The following is a 17,673-nucleotide window of genomic DNA, read 5'->3' as shown; positions in this document are numbered from 1 at the left end:
GCTGTCTGCTTCGAGGGGTTGCAATGGGATTTCATGCGCATGCCCAGTGGAGGGGTTACAATGGGATCTGTAGTGCCAAGAGAGGGCTCTGTATTTCAAACTGTGCGCCTAAACCGCAAAACGCAACATGCGACAACGCAGATGCGGTCTCGGCCTTACACACTATACCGACGTCTCTTGGACTGTGTCTGAGAGTGGTTTCTGACTGCGAGAGAGCTCTCTGTGTTCAAAGCTGACTGTTCATTTGAAGCGCAAAATAGCGTTGCATCGCAAACTTATGACAATGGTGATGCTCTTCCAACCTTGCACACTAAGTACGGTAGTAGTGGGATCTGTATGAGAGAGAGCTCTCTCTATTACACGGTTGGCGCTATGGTGGCTGTCAGCCATCTGTGATGGATTAGAAATGGAGGGGGTACCTGTACAATGGGATCTGTGGCGCCAAGCCATATGCCATGTAGCGCTATGCCATGGCGTATGGATGATCTTCACTGAGCATGTGCAGTTAGTTGGCTATATTACTGAAGTCAGTATACTGTTGAATTTCCATCTCTGGCGTGCACATGCCCAGTAGGAGGTTTGCGATGGGATTTCTGGCGCATGCCCAGTGGGCCAAGAGTCATACACAGTGCATCAGGTCCCTTCCCCCAAAGCAAGCAAGAGCCTCTCATTACCATAATAAAGGACGCTTTGTTAATCCATTTACTGTAAGCAGTCAGCTCTGCCCTAGTGTCCTGAAAAATGCTACGAATAGTGACCATTGCCAAGGACACCATCCCCCGTCTGCTAGGACAACTAGTGTGCCGCTATGAATGTGCCTGTACTGTATATTAAAAACTGAAGGTGCCGTTGAATGTTGCACCACACAATAGTGATTTCATAACTGCAGAAACTGGTAGTGAATGGACTGTATAGAATGAGAGACAGGGCTCTGTAAAACGCAAAACGCAAACATGCGACAACGCAGATGCGGTCTCGGCCTTACACACTATACCGACATCTCTTGGACTGTGTGTGAGAGTGGTTTCTGACTGCGAGAGAGCTCTCTGTGTTCAAAACTGACTGTGCATTTGAAGCGCAAAATAGCGTTGCATCGCAAACTTATGACAATGGTGATGCTCTTCCAACCTTGCACACTAAGTACGGTAGTTGTGGGATCTGTATGAGAGAGAGCTCTCTCTATTACACGGTTGGCGAGAGACAGGGCTATGTAAAATGCAAAACGCAAACATGCAACAACGCAGATGCGGTCTCGGCCTTACACCCTATACCGACGTCTCTTGGACTGTGTCTGAGAGTTGTTTCTGTCTGTGACTTTGCCACTACGGTTATGACTACATTACAGTGCACCACAGACGCCTGCCGTCACGAGTGAATTAGTGTCGTCGTGCGTCGTGCGCCATACGTTATGCGCTGTGCGATGTACGACGTGCGTCACTGGCTATTGAAAATGGCTGCTACTAGGGCGCAACGGTTTTCGTCCAGCGAGCTCTTTGTCTTGGTGAAGTGGCGGGACCAAGCCTTCGCAACAAACCAAGACAAAGAGCTCGCATACAGAAGTGCGAGACGAGAAATTCACAGGCTCTAGGGCCTGCGCCGCAACGTTAGGTCACTGCAGCGCAGGTGGCCTGACCTGCTGAGGACAGACAGGCCTCGCCTAGAGCGCATCCGGAGGGGTATAAGGTGAAGTAAGTACAGTATTGCTGTATAATCACATGAATTACAGTATACTGTACAATAACGAATACACTACAATTCACGACTCTGACATACAGTACTCTACATTACTGTACACTGCACTGCAGGGTGTTGGATACTACAGTATCTGACGATGACTGACAGTTGTTATCACATACTGATATGACTGGCAGACATTTGATTAACAGGCTGATTAAATCTACAGTACTGTAGTGTAACTGGACTAAAGGGTGACACACTATTGGTCGACATGGCTTGTTTGATTAATAAACCTACAGTAACAAAAGGCAAGTTGATTGATCCACCATTCTAATGTCTGTCGACCAAATCTATGTTAACCTACAGTACTGTACACACTATTTTTCTGTGCTGGGCCTGCCCCCTTTAAGTCTGACATTATTACTGTACGTCACGGACAGATTCAGGGGTCTCCAATCAGCTCCAAACTGTCATCTCACAGGCTGTGTTTGAAAAATGAAATTTGGGAGCTGATTGGCTGGTATCTTATCACTTCTCACTCTGTGCCCCATTTACAAATGAAGGTAAATACCAGGGGGAATTTTCGTTTAGTATCACTGTGTATTCCACTGGTACTGTATTTATTAATACCGTACTTACCCCTCCGGCGAGGTCCCGCAAAGTCCTCAGCGAGGTCCTCCGCTGGGTTCGGGCTCCAGTGTCATGCGCATGTGCATGACAGGGAGACCCGGCAGTGCCTCGAATGCTTTGTTGAAGCTGGAAAGGCATTGCCGGCAATGGGACCCACATCGCTCTCGCCATCTTTAGTGCCATCTTGTACAGCTCGTGGGGTGGCGACAGTGCCACCCACAGAGCCTCAGTGTGACGTTGCACCACTTGGTCATACAGTACTTTACTGGACTGTATATTTTTTTATATACAGTACAGTACAGTACCATTCTCTCTCAGTGTCTCTCTTTTCTGTAATAGTAACATTATTTTTTTTCAACATTATCACCAAGCGAAGGGTATATCCCCGGGCCCAGTGGCCTCATCTGGCCGCGTAAGTACACTACACCACATTTTTTTCTACAGTACTGTATCTCTTTCTCTCTCTCTCTTTTTCTCTTTTTAGCTCTCTCTCTCTCTCTTTCTCTCTCCGTCTGTTTTTCTCTCTCCTCTTTCTCTCTCTCTCTCTTTCTCTCTCTCTCCCTCTTTCTTTCTCTTTATCTTACTCTCTCTTTAATTTTCCTCTCTCTCTTTTTTGCTCTCTTTCCCTGTTTTTCTCTCTTTCTTTTTCTCTCTCTCTCTTTCTCTCTCTCCCTGTCTCCCTCTGTTTCTCTCTCTCTCTTTTTCTCTTTCTCCCTTTCTTTCTCTATCCCTCTCTCCCTCTGTTTTTTTCTTTCTCTCTAAAAACATCTCCAACGTCTTCTCCTTACACAATAATTGTTTCTGTCCTTGTGTATTTTAGTTGAAGACATTGAAGGGCCTCAGACCTCCCCAGGGCACGAGGAGGACCCAGACTCCCCTCCCCAGCCAAGTAAGTACTGTATACAGTTTTATACTGTAGGACATTTTGTATTAATACTGTAATACAGTACAGTATATACTGTAGTAATGTTACTACTCTCTCTCTTTCTTTCTTTTTCTCTCTCTCTTTTCTGTAACATACTGTCATTTTTTTCAACAGCATCACCAACCAGTGATACACGTAAGTACAGTACTGTATCTCTCTGCTTTATTTCCCTAGTCTCTCTCTCTTTCTCTCTCCCTCTCTCTCTCTTTCTTTCTCTTTCTCTCTCTCTCTTTCTCTCTCCCCCTCTATCTCTCTCTCTCTCCCTCCCTCTTTCTCTCTCTCTTTTTTTCTCTCTCGCTCTTTCTCTCTCTTTACATGTTTTTTTTCCCACAGTTCCAGAGACCGTACCCTCAGCCGGCCCCAGCGAGAGTCTGCGTAAGTACAGTACTGTACACTACAGTACATTGTTCTCTCTCTCTTTCTCTCTCCCTCTCTTTTTCTCTCTCTCTCTCGCTTTTTCTTTCTCTGTCTCTTTCTCTCTTTTTTCTCTCTCTCTTTTTCTCTCTCTCCCTCCCTCCCTCTCTCTCCCTCCCTCTTTTTCCCTCCCTCTATTTCCCTGTCTTTCTCTACCTCTATCTGTCCCTCCCCCCTCCCTCTCCTCTCTCTCTCTCTCTCTCTTTTTCTCTCTCTCTCTTTTTCTTTCTCTGTCTCTTTCTCTCTTTTTTTTCTCTCTTTTCTCTCTCTCTCTCCCTTTCTCTCTCTTTCTCTATCCCTCTCTCAACCTCTATCTTTCTCTCTCTCTCTCTCTCCCTCTCCTTTGTTTCTCTCTCTTTTTTTCTCTCTCTCCCTCCCCCTCCCCCTCTCTATCTCTTTCTATTTTTCTCTATCTTTTTTTCACTCTCTTTCTCTCTCCCTCTCTTTCTTTCTCTCCCTCCCTCTCTTTCTTTCTCTCCCTTTCTCTATCCCTCTCTCCCCCTCTATCTTTCTCTTTCTCTCTCTCTCCCTCTCCTTTGTTTCTCTCTCTCGCTCTTTCTCTCTCTTTACATGTTTTTTTTCCCACAGTTCCAGAGACCGTACCCTCAGCCGGCCCCAGCGAGAGTCTGCGTAAGTACAGTACTGTACACTACAGTACATTGTTCTCTCTCTCTTTCTCTCTCCCTCTCTTTTTCTCTCTCTCTCTCGCTTTTTCTTTCTCTGTCTCTTTCTCTCTTTTTTCTCTCTCTCTTTTTCTCTCTCTCCCTCCCTCTCTCCCTCCCTCTTTTTCCCTCCCTCTATTTCCCTGTCTTTCTCTACCTCTATCTGTCCCTCCCTTCCCCCTCCCTCTCCCCTCCCTCTCCTCTCTCTCTCTCTCTTTTTCTTTCTCTGTCTCTTTCTCTCTTTTTTTTCTCTCTTTTCTCTCTCTCTCTCCCTTTCTTTCTCTCCCTTTCTCTCTCTTTCTCTCTTTCTCTATCCCTCTCTCCCCCTCTATCTTTCTCTCTCTCTCTCTCCCTCTCCTTTGTTTCTCTCTCTTTTTTTCTCTCTCTCCCTCCCCCTCCCCCTCTCTATCTCTTTCTATTTTTCTCTATCTTTTTTTCACTCTCTTTCTCTCTCCCTCTCTTTCTTTCTCTCCCTCCCTCTCTTTCTTTCTCTCCCTTTCTCTCTTTCTCTATCCCTCTCTCCCCCTCTATCTTTCTCTTTCTCTCTCTCTCCCTCTCCTTTGTTTCTCTCTCTCTCTCTTTTTCTCTCTTTTTTTCTCTCTCTTTCTCTCTCTCTTTCTCCCTCTCTCTCTTTCTTTCCCTCCCTCCCTCTCTTTCTTTCTCTCCCTCCCTTTCCCTCTCTCTCTGTCTCTCCCTCTCTCTCTTCCCCTCCCTTTCTCCCTCTCTTTCTCTCACTCTCTCGTGTGTTTTCAGGGAAAATTACATGTTTTTTTTCCCACAGTTCCAGAGACCGTACCCCCAGCCAGCCCCAGCGAGAGTCTGCGTAAGTACAGTACATTGTTCTCTCTCTCTCTTTTTCTTTCTCTGTCTCTTTCTCTCTTTTTTCTATCTCTCTCGTGTGTTTTCATTAATTTTTTGACTTGTCAACATTTGTTTTTCTTTGACACACAGATGACTGCTTTATCGTGGAGGCAGGCAGCAGCCCTGCCTCGATCTGTAAGTACAGTAGTGTACATTACATTGTTCTACCACTGTATACTTACTGTCTCTCTCTCTCCATGCATCTCCAACCTCTTCTCAATACATGCTAATTCTTTCTCTCCTTGTGTTTTTCTTATTTTCCAGTACTGTACAGTATGTTTCGGTGACCTGTCTTTAGGTGCATACACGCTAGACGATTTGGATGAACGCTAATAATATTGTTCAATGATACAGTACAGTACATTATACAGTGTTGTTCATATCATCTAGTGTGTACTGTATGCAGTTAATCACCAAGGATGCGTGTGCGTGCTCCCCCAAGGCATCAACGATATCCGCAGTGGGCTGTACATGCAGGTCAATCTATGGATATTGTTAACCCTCCCACCCCCTTGTCTTTCTTTGCTGCCGACATCAGCAAGTGTGCATAGGGTACACTTGACAACGCCGGCACTGTGACGAACAATATCGCCTCATATACTGTATACAGTACCTGGTCTAATGCCCATGTCCCACACTGTACAGTAAGTGGATACTGTCATTAAAGTGTAATAATACAGTAGTAATAGTACTGTCAGGCTGAATTATTGACATTTTTCCATATTGTTTTCATGCAAAATGAAAATTTTTTGTTTTTACCCACAGTGCAAGGCACAGAAGGGCACCAGCCTATAGACGCCTGGAAACGGAGGCAATCTATTTTGTGTAAGTACTGTACCGTACACTACTTTACATTGTCTTCTACTGTATCGCACTCCTTTTTTTTACTTTCACAGTGTCTCTCTCTCCCTCCCGTACTGCAAAGACCCATCTCACTTGCTCCGGGGCTCGCATGCGCACTGCCGGACAATCGACCCGGTTGCGCACGGATCTGAATGAGGCCCTTCTGTAATTCTTTCTCTACTGTACTTGTGTAACAGGAACATTCTGTTTTTTTCCCCCCACAGTTCTGAAACAAGGAAAGCCCCGTCGCCAGCCCCCCACTGACCCAAATTTGGGTTTTTGCCCGCGTAAGTACTGTACCTTACACTACTACAGTATACAGTACTGTAAATTGTCTTCTACTGTATCACTCTCGTTTTTTGTGTGTTTATATTGGTGTTATGTATGGAGGTGTTATTTTTTCTACCGTATAATCGTTTTTTTCTTAAACACACAGTAAAAAAATTCAAACAGGAGCAACCCGAGCCACAGCTCCCTGGCCTCTATACGCGTAAGCACAGTACTGTATCTTTTTCTGTCTCTCTCTTTTTCTCTCTCCCTCTCTGTCTTTCTGTCCCTCCCTCTCCCCCTCCCCCTCTACTTACAGTAGTATACAGTATAGTAGACATACAGTACTGTACACACTGAGGGCCGTTTTCAATTTAGGGTTCTATTTACTTTTTTTAGCCAGTCGGCTAAAAAAAGTTTTGCTGATTACGTCATTTCGCCAGGCGTAAAATTATCGCTGTATTCAATTTGAAAGCTTTTCCGCCTACCGTAGGCGGGAAGTCAATGCAATGTACAGTAAGACAGTATGTGAAAAAGTTTCGCCTACTGTATGAATAGCAGGCAGAAAAAATTGGTGAATTGGGGTGCAATGTTGCGGGAAGCCTTCAACGTGCAGCTTTAAGGCAGTCCCCTAAAGGTACTGTAAACTGCGTAACTTTTAAAAAAAAAACAACAGTCAGAACACACCAAAAATTCACTTTCATTTTGGGGGCGGAAGAAAAAAAATTGGGGCGAAAAAGTTAAACATGTAGGGGTAAATTTACTAAGATGGGAGTTCTATTTAAGAAGTTACTGTACTATATGTTGCCCATAGCAACCAATCAGATTCTACTTCTCATTTATCTACAGTAGCACCTTCTAGAAGATAATACTTGGAATCTGATTCGTTGCTATGGGCAACATCACTTAATAGAACTCCCATCTTAGTAAATTTACCCCCTAATATATAAAATGTACTGAGTTTAGTAAGGATTGGATAACAATACTGAACAAAAGTAGCGAAGACTTAAACAAAAAAAAATAGGGTATACCGTAGATCTGGGTATACCGTAGGCTACATGGGTATACCGTAGATCTGGGCATGCACCTGAGATGCGATGACATACAGTATTGTAGGGCACACTCAAGCCAGGTGCAACCTTGGTATTGCAGGCGGCTGTAGTGTAATGGTAAATAATCAAACCAATACATTACGCTGCCTTTACAACCCTTTTGCGGGTTCGAAACCTGAAAGGTTACACTTTTTATTTTTTATTATTATTACACAGTCAAGGTTACACTTTTTTGTCATAAAGTACTGTGGCATAGAAATACCAGAATTTCTGGATAATGTATTAGTGAAGATTTAAAACAAAATAAAATTACTGTATACAGTATTTATTTTAAAGGTCTCGAACCAGCGGCACAAGAAAATGGTAGATGCAGTAGGGCTAGGCATTAGCCCCCTAGACTACTGCATCTACTGTACTGTAGTTCCTAGAGTCATGGAATCACTACAATGTCTACCTTAAGTCCGGGACAGGGTTGACAGTATTGTACTTACTATAATACAGACAACTGGGCATGCACAGTGCTATGAGACTCAATACGCCACAGTGTAGTGCGCAACTAGCAATGCGGTATACTGTATGGCGTACCGTATGGAGCAACAAACTACAGTACTGTAGCTGGGCACATCTACAGTACATACAGTATAATATATTGAGTTTTGTAAGGGTTGGAAAACAATACTCAACTACAGTACTATAGTGAACATTAAAAAATAAATAAATTATCAAGGTCTCAAACATAAGGAGAGAAGTGTAAGCAAGACGGATCACCTAACCCCTTGCTCACAAGTCTCTCCTAGTAAGAATTGCATCTGTCCTCTACAGTACTTTATGTGACATCTACAGTACCATACGATGAAGTACTCAGGCGTCTGTAGCGTAGAGGTAAGAAATCGAACTTCTACATTGCAGACGTCTGTACAACCCGGTTCCGGGTTCGAAACCTGGAAGGTTAAACTTTTTTTAAATTTTTTTTATTATTATTAGACAGTCAAGGTTACACTTTTTATTTTTAATATTATTATTACACAGTCAGTGTGTAATACGGAGATCCCAATTTCACTGTGTGTGAATCATGACCCGCTACTGTATGATCTTCCATACTGTACACCATGGCATACTGTAGCGCTACAAGGGTATGGCTATGGCGCAGCACCACTGGCAATGCATTTCAACCCCGCCACTGGGCACGCGCCAGAGATCCTATTTGTACCGTAACCCCTCAGAACTGGCTATAAGTCACCACAGCGCCAACTGTGCTCACATTGATGCAATTTTGTGGTTTAAACACAGAGTCAGTTTGTAGTGCAGGGACTTCTCTCTCAAACAGAGTCAACTATCAGTTACTGAACACTTTAAATCACTAAAGTTTCCAAGTCTGGGACAGCATTGCCATTGCCGCAAGTTTGCGCTCTAGAGCACAGTCAGTTTGTAATACAGAGACTTCCCTCCAAACAAATTCCACTACTGTAGCACTTTATGAAGTCATGAATTTACTATTGTGTATACTGTAAGTCTCGGACAGTGCAGAATGGCACAAGTGTGAAAATTCAGCAGTACTGTAGCAATACAGACAACTGGGCATGCGCCATGGCATAGCGCTACTTGGTTTATGGCTTGGCTCCACTGGACATGCGGCACACATTCAATTGTCATTGCAACCCATCCACTGGGCATGCGCTGACATTGACGCAATTTTGCGGTTTAAACACACAGTCAGTTTGTTATACAGAGACCACTCTCTTTAACAGGGCCCATTACCACTTGATGGTCATAACAAATAACTAAAATGTCCACGTCTGGGTCAGCGCCGGCATTGACGCAAGTTTGCGTTCTAAGGTACAGTACTGTATGTACAATAATAAAAATCCTATTTTTGCTGTTTGACTCCCGAAGCACTGGGCATGCGCTCCACATGTACTGTATTGAATACTGAATATTTTAAGTGAAGATTTTAAAAATAATTAAAAAAAACATATTTTCAAGGTCTCGAACCCACGGAACAAGAAGAGGAGAGAAGCAGTGAGACTAGGCATTAGACCGCTAAGCCACACGCTTCACCCATTACTAGAGTTCTGTAGTTTGTAAAGTAATGAAACCTCTACAATGTCTAAGTCTGGGAGAGTGCCGACAGTATTTACATCTACGCAAACACAGTATGATTTCAACCGCACAGTCAGTGGGTAATACAGAGCTTAATGATTTCAAACTGTATTAGACATTCTTCTACCGCTTTATTATACCGTACATTCCTGATTCCATGTGGAAAATGCTGTAATACAGAACATACTGTACAGTACATTGGAAATCACACGCATGCGCTATGTAGTTTAGGAAAAGTGACACCTGGTGGGCAAATTGTTGTATTACACGTAATGAAATCAGACGCATGTGCTATGTAGTTTAGGAAAAGTGACATCTGGTGGGCAAAATGTTGTATTACATGTAATGAAATCAGAAGCATGCGCTATGTAGTTTAGGAAAAGTGACATCTGGTGGGCAAAAAGTTGTATTACACGTAATGACTTTTTTCATTACTAAACTTTCTTTGTGGCGCGACTCATGGCGTGGTGTGTGGCACGCCATGCGTGGCGTGAGAGATAACACTGTGATGCCACGTTATAGCTGGGCACATCAGTACACCAATTCATTAAATAGCTGTTAGATTTACTACAATGTGCATTAAAAATGCGGTTGTAGTATGATATTTTTTACTAAATTCGCATTGCAAATTAAGGAAATATCACGGGGATTTATCAAAAATTCCTTGCAGGGACAGAGCTTGAGTTAAAGCTCTGTCCCTGCGAATCCCATACGCTATCTTCTCACTGTATTTTTGTAAAAAATACAGTGAGAAGGTGCCCCCACATGTGCCGACTGGCTCAAGATACCCCCCTTGCGACCCCCCCCCTCATTTTCACTTACCTCCACTAATTGGTGCTCTGGAGCTTCAGTCAGCTGGTTTCCCAACTCCTGCACTGTAACCCCAGTGTAACCTCAGTTTTTCCATGCAGGGCAGGAGCCAGGAGACCAGCTGACTGGAGCCCCAGAGTACATCACAGGAGCACCAATCACCGATCCCTGGATTTTGGTAAGGGGGTATTTTTTACTATTATTGTTTTTTGCAGTAATCAGCTTGTGGTCTATTTAGACTACACAGCTGATCACTGGGGCCCGACTCCTGGCTCTGCCTGTTAGAGCAGAGCAGGAGTCGAGGAACCAGGGGAAACCCTGGCTAACACCATTTTCAGGTAGCGTTATTATCACAGGGCTTCCCCCCGTATTTTTTCACATTTTATTTTTATTAACTCTTACAATCATGGGAAATGTGATCTGCTTACTAAAAATATGTGATAATTAAGGTTTGGAGTAGAATTTTTACAAATTCTACTGCAATTGCCCTTTAGTAAATGTATGTGAAACTAAAATAATGTGAAAAGGGTGTGAAAGCAACCCTTTTTCACTTTATTTTAGTAAAAACAATGTTTATAAATAGAGCCCTTAGTCAGAGTGTTTCATGTGACCAGTGGAGACAATGTTGCTGACATGTTAATGAAAGGTCTGACATCACATGTATTAAATGTGTTCTTGTAGAAATGAGAACTGGAATACATTTGAAAAGGTGATGCATTTTGTTATGTCAGCATTACATAACATGCCCTTATGTTTTGGTTGCAGGTGAGACGTCCTAATGTGAGATGCTCATGTTAAAATTATGTGCCCAGAGACAACCTTGAGCAAGAGGGTGTTGGAAGTGTTCTCTGCGCTGCCTCAGTAACAACTGCTGCTGGGCACTAGGACAGTTTTTCTGGAGGTGCGACCTCCAACCTTTGCCTTCTGTACATGCGTGACTTCCCACCACTTCTTTCTCCTCTGTCTGGCAAACATATGGATATGGAATGAGATAGAACCCCTTCCGTTTCTGTACGATGACGTCATCAGCCAGTGTCCAACATCATTCCCTACCATCCAAGTGGGCATAGAAGGGCAATATAATCATGTGGCAAGCAAAGCGAGCCACTGAGCCCGCAAGGGGGCAACTTTCTTATTTTCCTGGAAAGTGTGGGCAGAAACCTCCACTTCCGCCCTCACTCACATCACTTCCAGGTACAGCTACTGAAGGGGTTTTATACTCTTCCATATGGATATGCCTTTAAGTATGTTCTGGAGTGGGAGAGCACTACAGTGATTCATATACATTGTGCCACCACCGCCAGTGGCAAATGCAGGATTTCTAGAGGGGGGTTTCCAAATGCCTGAGTTTAGAGTGAGTGTGGCCAGTCCATGAAGAGTTCATAATTAGCACTTAACCAGCTTTAATATGCGTCATACAAAGTGTATTGTGTGTCATAATTCCAGCACAGTATACAATTAAATGATGCAGTAAGGCCATCCTGCCTGAGCTGCATGTTTTTATTTCAGATGTAGGCACCATTCCAGAGCATTGGAGCAAGTCCGGGAGTCTGGGGAGCAGCAGAAGAACCTAGCACTGACCTGGACATATATGTACATATTGGTATCCTTATGCACTGGATAGTGCATTATTATACTGTATTAATAATTAACCCCATAGATGGTCTATAGCAGGGCACCCCTAAAAGTGCATGTTTCCTGATCTAGTTGATATACAGGTGTATTTATTACTGTCTGACACATGTTAAAAGATCCCCAGGTGGTGCTAATTATTTCATTTGTGATATGGAGAAGAACATGCAGCACTAGTAAAATTCTATTATATTACTATTTATATTGTGGTAATGGTGTGGGCTGTGGGAGAGGGGTTTCCAGGCAACCGGAAACCCCCCCTGTGTTAGCCTATGACCGCACTTCAAATGTAAACTATTCCACTGGGACTATTGTTAATATAGCCATATACAGTGAGTGCATGCCCAGTGCACCATAACACCAAGCAAAGCCAACAAACACTTCTGACTGCAATTGATAACCCTGTGTTTACCTGTTCCTGTATCTACCTTGTTAATAAACCTTCACTCCTCTTTGCACAATGCTGCCACCATCCATTATATCTGCCAATAGTATATTTAATTTAATTGTTCAAACTGTGCCTAGAAATGGATTTTCTGCAGAACTGCAACTAGAAAATTCATAATGTGTCCCATTAAAATGATAGGGATGAGACACAAGATCAAAAAGGCTGTACACCCTCCCACAGAGGAAAGTATCCCATACATGCTGAGTATTTGACTGTCACCTCTGGGAGGGGGCAGCAAGTTGGGTGGTGTGAAGGGTGCAGTGCAGGCTGACGGGCAGTGCAGGTGGGGTGGGGGACATGGTACCATGATTGCATCATTATGGCTCCATTCCCTGCTATACAATGTTAGAATTACTGGCATGGTAAAGTGGGGGTTGGGTCCACAATGAAGTGATTCAGTGTGAGTCATGTCATCAAGCAGCCCAGATATAACACTTCACATGGGAAGTGGGTTGTCACGGGCAGCCTTCCGGATGATTGCATACTCTTCCAGGTGTCTGGGAGAGCCAGCCGAGATTTGAGAGATGCCAGGACATTCAGGGAGAGTAGGCAGGTATGATGTACCCTCTCTACTCCTTTATCTCAGGAAACTCATTTATTTTAAAAGGAAATCTGAATTATGAAAGTGGATGGAAGAGTGGAAGCCCCATGCATCCAATCCAAATGGCAAAACTCCTCCCATCACATGGCAGACATCTGTACCCCCACAGATTCTGTCACCTTTGCCGACATATCCTTGCATTTTCCTGATAAACTGGACACATTTATAATGTGTGCTTGCACCATACTTACCGACATTTCTGCAGCCCCCTCCAGGAGGGGGTCGCTAGGTTTGTCCATCAGGGAGGGTGGGGGAGGTCCAGGTAGGTGGAGTGGGGCCGTGCCGAAGCGATCACATCATTGAGGCCCCACCCCCGGCTTTATAATGCCAAAATTACCGTCATTATATGACAGGGGACGGTGCTACGATGATCCATGACGCGATTCAGCAAATCGTGTAATTGCACCCCCGGACTGCCCACTTTTGCGGCGGCCGCGAGAAGGTCGCGGGGTGCCAGCGGCCATTCTGAGGGACTTACCTAGTCTTGCGGGGTAACGGGAGTGGCACACGATTTTCGGGAGGCTCCCATAAAGTCACGGGAGAGTAGGCAAGTATAGCTTGCACTTTCATTTTTAAATCTGAATCATACCCATGTGTAACACATTTAACATGTTTCTTGAAACAATGCTGCTCACTCTGTATAGTAGTGTACTATTACTCAAAGAGGTAAGTAATTGTTTTAGCCAGAGTATTAATTAATGTGTTTTTGTGTATATGTGTTTCTCAGGTTCATGTACTGTAATGTATTGTCATGTAACTGTTGCATTCCTACAAAAGAAGTGCTCAGGGATGTCTAGACTGTTAAATTCCTCACTGAGAACTGAATCCAAACAGAGCTTGTCTTCTACTTCAAGTAATCATTAGCAAGTAATTTCTCGGGGCTGTAGGCAGCTTGTAAAGCACGTGTTGAGCTGGTGTTTTGTACCATGTTTAGATTAAAGCAGTGAGAGTTTGGAGAAGCCTAGGGTGACAGCATTTTGTTAGACTATTCATTTTCATCTATTCCAGCTGGGAGCTCGCAGCCATTTTTAAAAGGACTGATGGCAGCACAGAATGGTGTAAAATGAGTCTGTTCCTTGTTCTTCATGCCTGAGGGCAAATGAAGTGTACATTCATTTTTATGCACAGAGGTTTGTCAGATGTAGGCAGTTCGGTGCCAGGAAAAAGATGCACAGCTTGGAATAAATGTAACAAGGAACATATACCTACCACCTAGTGATCTTTAGGCGACAGCAAGTTACCTGTTTGGGCATTTTAATACCACATGGAAGTTACTAAAAAATAAAAGTAAAATGTTATATACAATATTTCCCCCTTAATAATGAAGAGCTAATAATCGAGAATACTGTCAGTGAACATTATAACTTCTCACTGCAATAGCACATCCCTGTATTGTTGTTGTTTTTACATAAGAGGTAGGTGTGAAGCATACTTGCCAACTCCCATATTTTCAGACTCCCTGAAGTAGTAACAATCTCCCAGACTACCTGAAGAATCTAGCGATCTCCCTGAATGTACCTTACTCCCATTATGTATCTGCTACATACAGTATTTCCCTGCATTGGTTATAAGGCACAATTATCCCTAATGCTACATGCATTTATAAACAAGACTTTTCATGGCCACTTATATGGAACCACTTGTGAGTATATATATATATATATATATATATATATATATATATATATATACAGGAGGTCCGGCACTCCCAACAACAAATTTTAACTGGCAGATGTGCCCTCACAGAAAAAATATAGACATCCAGAGGTGCGGCATTCTCAATAATAAATTCAAGCAACACCAATGTGTACTTGTCACGAAAAGACAGATTTTTGTCCGCATGAGCATAACTGCGCCGAATGCAAATGGTATAAACATGTAACTTGTTGTTTCTTTTTTTTTCTCTTTAATTTGGTATGAAATGTTATCTGTGTGTAGAAAATGACAAGCCCTTTTAACATAGGTCGAAAGAGAGGTTAAGGAAGTTCTGTGTTCCTGCCCAGCCATAAATGTCCAATGGTACTATTTACATTGTATGTGAAATCTATCTATTTTCTGTAGGAGAAATGTTTTTCAAATTGTATAGCTGAGAGGTAATGGACTGGCTAGGGTTTACTTATTGCCCTAGGCTCAGGGTACAAGTTGTTAATGTCTGTGGTTTCCTCACTTGAAGCAGGGATCAAAGAGCAGAGTCTGGTTATAACTCCACAGGGGGTCAGGCTTATAGGCCAAGGAGAGACAGACCGACAAGCGACAAGCAAGGTGTCAAATCTTTCCCCTAGCCAGCTGTAAGAAGTGTCCAGGTCTGTGGACACTGGCCTAATCTCTGATCTAGAAACAGAATGGAGTGGGCAATGATTAATTAAATGAAATAACCCCTGCTCAAATGTCTGGAACTCTAGTTAGAGGGACAATGCCCTCTGAGTTGACAAGGGTTAAAATCAGCCCGGGAGGGGGGGGGATGAGGGGGGTGCCTGGAGAAACAGGCATAAAACTATAACTGACTTCTGGGTCAGCGTTCATTTCTGAGGGACTATCGTGAGGTACAGATTGAATTGGAGCTTGTCATTAGGGACTGCCTCATCCCCCAAATCACTTAAGACAACGGTGTGGTTTGTGTCTTCCCTTTTATTTTTTTTCTGAAATTGTGAGTAATTTGTGTTCAACCTTTTATTAAATATTATTTTTGTAACTAAGCTTTGAAGGTATTCTTGAATTAAAACATTAAGTCTAGTTCTGGAACTGTGTTTTTATGACCCAAAGCCTAACTTGGCCCGTGTTACCTATTTTTCTAAGTGTTGATAAGTGTGTATGCAGGTGAGAGCAAAAGCTCACCTTATGCTGAAGCATTAAAGTTCCTTTTGCTGGTGGCAGCTATCAGGTTTATTTAACCATGCGTGCTGAGTTAACTTGTAAAAGTCACAGGTGGTGATTCTCAGATTGGCGTATCTGGAGAGATCGGCCAGAGGTCCGCGACAGTACTAATCAACGTTTCAGTATTTTATATACCATCTTCAGGATTGCAAATTTATTGAAAACATCTTACCTTAAATACATGCTGCACCCTATGTGAAAACCGAGCTGACAACAGGACCGTTCACACGGGCGCCGGCAGTGATTGATGACGTCATCGCGCCTAGAGTGATCATCAAAACTTTGTACCCATCACCATGGTTACCAATAAAACAAACACCAGAGGGCGCTAGGGACAAATATACAAATATATATGGTCAAATATCAATGCAAGTACTATGGTAGACAGGGCTAAACATATTAAAGATCCAAGTTGAAATAGGCACTTATTATCTAAAAAATGTTAATAGAGGAATTAATATACACAATTCAAAAACAGGATAGAGAAATAGATTCATTTAAACTATGGCCACCTGGCCTCACATTGCATTAGCAGGTGATTTCTATCGCCACCTCTGACCGGCTGGGGGATGTGATCAATCATCACCAAACTGTGATTGAATTCTGCAAAATGTCGTGCTACACGCTGCTCACTGGTACCACTCGACAATGCTGCTCTAATACTAGAGCGATGCATTGCCATGCATTCCTTAAATTTGCATTGGGTCTTCCCAGTATAAGATAACCAACATGGGCACACAGTCTGATAAACAAAGTATATGCTATTGCACATAAGATGATGCAGAATTTTAAATTTCTTCCCAGTATGAGGATGGTTAAAGGTATTCCCAGATATTAAATACCTGCAGGTAACATAGGAGCATCTGAAGCATCCCATTTTTCTATGAGATAAGAAATGACATTTTTAGGGCACTATGCCCCGCTTGGTAATATCTGATTTTACAAGTATATCCCGTAAGTTTCTCCCTCAAGAGTAGCAGGGAATAATATCAGTGTAAGATAAAGCCAAAGAGTCGTCAGATTTTATGATCAACCAGTGTTTCTTAGCTACTTTATTAATAGCTGGTGATAAAACATTTAAACTGGTTGACCCATGGGACTATTTTCCTCTTGGTAAACTCTGTTCTTTTCTTAAGCAAATCCCGTCTATCTAATGCCATGACTTTATTCTTAGTTTCAAGCAAGCGGTTACGATAATAGCCATGTTGAACAAATCTCTCAATTAAATGATCAAATTGTACACTTGCATTATGTTCATCACTATTAATCCTCATTATTCTCATCATTTGAGAATAAGGTAGACCCATTTTCAGGTTCCTCACATCACAACTATTCATATGTAGCAAGGTGCTCCGATCTGAAGGTTTGAGGTACACTGAAGTGCTCAATACTTGATCTTTTTTAGTGATTATAACATAAAGAAAGTCGATGCATTCTTGGTGCATTCTGACAGTAAACTGGACATAAGGTCATTGTCCCTCCACCTGGTCATCCCATAATTAGTGCCAGAGGTTCTTTATCTGAACCCTGCTCAATATTTTTTGATTCTATTCTATAGCCACTGTCACGGACCTGCCGGCCAATCCTCCAGATATGCCAATCTGAGAATCAACGCCTGTGACTTTTCCAGGTTACTTCAGCCTGTGTGGTTAATTAAACCTAGTAACTGCCACCAGCAAAGGGGAACTTTAGTATTAAATACAGGGTAAGCCTTTGCTCTTACCTGCTATACAATTATGCACATTTAGTAAAAATAGGTAACATGAGCCATATGAGGCTTTGGGTCATAAAAACACAGTTCCAGAACTAAAATGAATGTTTTAATTAAAGGATATCTTCAAAGCTTAGTTACAAAAACTTACAAGTTTATAATAATA

The 17,673-nt window shown here is 42.8% G+C and overlaps 1 long non-coding RNA gene across 1 annotated transcript in view; it reads right to left on the bottom strand.

Annotated features, from left to right (window-relative positions):
* The window catches only part of LOC148542903 (uncharacterized), a 39,565-nt gene extending 23,517 nt beyond the window's left edge, over window positions 1–16,048 (bottom strand). Inside the window, exon 1 of the long non-coding RNA XR_015873686.1 lies at window positions 15,969–16,048. This is a non-coding gene — a long non-coding RNA (uncharacterized LOC148542903). The remainder of the gene's footprint in view (window positions 1–15,968) is intronic.
* Between the last annotated feature and the right edge of the window lie 1,625 nt (window positions 16,049–17,673).

Source organism: Taudactylus pleione, unplaced genomic scaffold, assembly GCF_031769625.1.
Source record: "Taudactylus pleione unplaced genomic scaffold, aTauple2 ptg000007l, whole genome shotgun sequence".
Taxonomy (NCBI): domain Eukaryota; kingdom Metazoa; phylum Chordata; class Amphibia; order Anura; family Myobatrachidae; genus Taudactylus; species Taudactylus pleione.
This window is presented reverse-complemented; position numbering and strand designations above follow the sequence as displayed.